The sequence below is a fragment of the Frankliniella occidentalis genome, unplaced genomic scaffold, assembly GCF_000697945.3.
Source record: "Frankliniella occidentalis isolate FOCC.00 unplaced genomic scaffold, Focc_3.1 Scaffold59, whole genome shotgun sequence".
Taxonomy (NCBI): domain Eukaryota; kingdom Metazoa; phylum Arthropoda; class Insecta; order Thysanoptera; family Thripidae; genus Frankliniella; species Frankliniella occidentalis.
The window spans coordinates 691,193-694,650 of NW_026267189.1; the positions used below are offsets into that span (position 1 = coordinate 691,193).

The 3,458-nt window shown below is 49.8% G+C and overlaps 1 protein-coding gene across 5 annotated transcripts in view; it reads left to right on the top strand.

Annotated features, from left to right (window-relative positions):
- Positions 1 to 3,458, top strand: part of LOC113216731 (protein doublesex) — a 166,377-nt gene that overhangs the window by 45,238 nt on the left and 117,681 nt on the right. The window lies entirely within an intron of this gene.

The window sequence follows — 3,458 nt, forward strand, 5'->3', positions numbered from 1 at the left end:
TCACCCCCCCTCCCTCGCTCCCTCGCTCCCTCGCTCCCTCGCTCCCTCCCTCGCCCTTCGCTGTCGTGCACCCTAAACAGGTCCGTGCCTGTCCTAAATCTTGATAGAAACGCCCAACGGCCGCCGTTGCGGCGCTTATCGGAACTTGATAAACTCATCCGATACGTTGTCCTCCTCACTGGTGGCGTTTCGTTTCCAAGCGCCGTTTGCCCGCTGCGCCCGCCGACCGAGGTGCATGGAATGGCCTGTCGGACAATGTTGGTCGTCGCGTGGCTGAGCGCGGACTCGCACGCTAGCACCGGAGCAGTCTAAGTGAATAGTGTTTGTTTTCAGTGGTTTTGGTTTGCGAGTTCTCTTTGTGTGTAAAACTAATTCCTTATTACATTTTGATTATTTGAGCGGTGCGCCTGATCTCAGCGAATTTTCGAGGGTATATTTCCTTACTGAAATTCACGAATACTGCTCCTAAACATTCCGCGGCCATTTTCCTCAATTCAGGGTGATTTTTCTTGTAGTTTCACTATTTTCTGACCGTGGTCATAATAGCAACGAACAAAAATTAGACCTTGATTGCACCGTGAACCTATGAGATAAGAAGCACCGTCTCTTGTACTTTTTAAATATTGACAACAAATGGGTTCATCGCTATTGAAATATGTCTTCAGTGAGATGCCACATTTCGCCAGAATTGTGCATTTAGAAAAATCCACATTTTAATGTAATTACATTTTAATCTCTCTACTTTTCAAGTTTTTCACACCATTTACATTGAAGTACCTATGGCGTTTGCCAGACCTTGTTGCCCTCTCCTCTGGAAACTCAAGTGTCGTACAGTATCACACTTATAAGTGCAGTACCATGGTGTCCTACAGTTATAAGTGTAGGACCAAGGTGTACTGCAGTTATAAGTGTAGGACACCATGTGGCCGACAGTTAAAAGTGTAGAACACCATGTGTACTACAGTTTTAAGTGTAGGACACATGGTGTCCGACACCTCAAGGTGCCAGCTAACGCAAGTGTCGGACACCCCTTGTCCCACAGTTATAACTGTAGGACACATTGTGTACTACACTTTTAACTGCAGTACACCTTGGTCCTACACTTTCAACTGTAGGACACCATGGTACTGCACTTATAAGTGTGATACTGTACGACACTTGAGTTTCCAGAGTCGTCTCTTCGTGCTCCGGACGCGTGACCGCTGCAGCGCTTGCGCAGCGCTTGCGCAGCGCACAGTAGACCATGGTCTATCATGCCGTGCCGCCCGGTGCATCATTGTGGCACAAAGTCTTTTGACGAGGGGCTTCGTGTCATTCGTGTGTCTGCGTTCGTGTGTGCGTGTGAGGAACACGAGACAAATTGGTCTCTCAATCTCGTTCAGGACGCGTTGGCATTGACATTGCAGTTGTTGTTCGCAGTGTCGTGGTGGGGTTCGGTGGGCAACCTTCACTGACCCACTCAACCTATTTCTAGTTAGACCCCTAGTGATCTAATTTTGCGCCGCAGAACGTTTCGCAGAAAATGCATTAATCGCGCAAACGTAAAAAAAAAATAAAGAAAAAAGAGGTCAGTGCAGCAGGTGATGTTTGACCGAGTTTCTTACATGCCTGCTGTTAATTATCGCTACTGTCAATGTGACTTGCTATACATACGCGCTCTACTACTTTAATTGCTGTAACGTTCTAACCATCTTTTGACTCAACATATGTAGTTCTTCAAATGGAACCGAGCGTATGTTATATCAAATGTATCAAATATTGTAAAGTTTTTGAAACATAGTTGAACGACCGGACTTTGTTTGTACTCTGCCTGTGCCAGTTACTGTGTAGGGGCGTGGTGTCCATGGCGGACGATGATTCCTAACACCGTGTTCTGATGTTAAAAAACTCGATTGCATTGGGGTCCCTGTTGGAGGGTATAGGGCGCAGTACAGTATAGAGTACGTGCACGCGAACGCATGACTTTGCTTTGCTTCTTGAAGTCGCCATGCATGAGTCGTTGTGAGGAGTCCGAGCAGCTTGAAGCGACCTCTTATCGGCAGGACGAGGATGTTTAGAGAAGACTCGGGGAGAACGTGGGAATGTCACCGAAATGGAATATCGCTCTTCTCGGCGCTAAGTGTTCGTCGGCGTCAAGTGCGCACATTAGAAACGCAAATGTGTGAATGTTGCACGCTTGTAGGTGTGTGAATGCCCATTCGTACTAAAGCGATCAAAGTGTAAAATTTTCCTTTGAAATGCGAAATGCACTCACTTGTGCCCCCCTTGTGATGGGCATGTCGCTCACACGCCTACAGAGTGTGCGACATTCACACACGTGGGTTTGCTGTGTGCAGTGTGCAGTTCAGCGTGTACAGTGCAAGGCGAGTGTTGCGCACGTGCAGGCGTACGAGACGAGACACGTGCCGTGCCGTTCGCGTCATTCTGGCTGCAGTAGTAAACGTGCGGTGCTTGGAACTTCTCAAAACTTTCAAACTCCTTTCGCCCGGCGCTCAGTGCGGTTGGTGCAGTGCCCCCCGGTGCTCCGCCGCACCGCGCGTCCTGCCCAGGGCGCGCCACGGTTACTGCTTCGGGAGAATCTTGATAAAAACTTGAGAGAGGAGCAGGGATATGTAGTCGGGGGACACACTGCCGAGCCAGCCAGAGCTGCCGGAGCCCTAAGTGCGTCGCTCATCGTCGCCTTCTTCATTAATGAGTCGTAGTAAAACATTTAATTTGTGTGCAACACTGAAACGTGCAACTCATCAACTCGAAAGCTGCACTTTGCAGTAGTAAGTGAAACAATGTAAACGCGGTCCAGTTACACCGCAAGCTACTACAGTTTAAGCGGGAGATATAGGCGCGTGGTCTGTGCAAAAGCGCGAGCGCGTAACGCCAGCACGCTTTAAGTCTTTGTCGGTCGACAAGCGTTATCGTCTGCTCTGCCGCGGCGCGTCAAAAAGACATCTCTGCGGGCCGTATAAAGCGGTCGACAGGCCCGGTGGGGTAGTAACAACCGAGCCCTTAACTGGCCGCAAACCTCCCCCGCCGCTGCCACCCCTCCTCCGGGTCTCCCCCCTTCCCCTTCCCCACACCCATCAACCCTCGCTCCCTTGTGCATCACTGCACCACGGACTGGCTGTTTCATTAGGCCCTAAAGGTGGGGGAGGAGTGGAGGGGGAGGACTGCCGTCGGTCGTGGCGTGAGTGTTGAGGTCAACTGCCTGCCGCGGTGTAAAGCAAACCTCGGCGGCGCAGGTGACGCCGAGAGAAGTACTATTACTAGCCCCGCCGCCGCCAGTCGCCGTTAGTGCAAAGGGAAATATATCTGTTTATTTTTCGTCGCACTGAATTTTTTAGAGCGACGTCGTGCTTTCCTCGTGGCTGTCGCAATAATCCATACTCATTCTCATTTCGCCTTCGCCAATTCTGTGCTATCTAGATCCTTGCTATAAAGTTAAATATTTGTAAATAACAAAA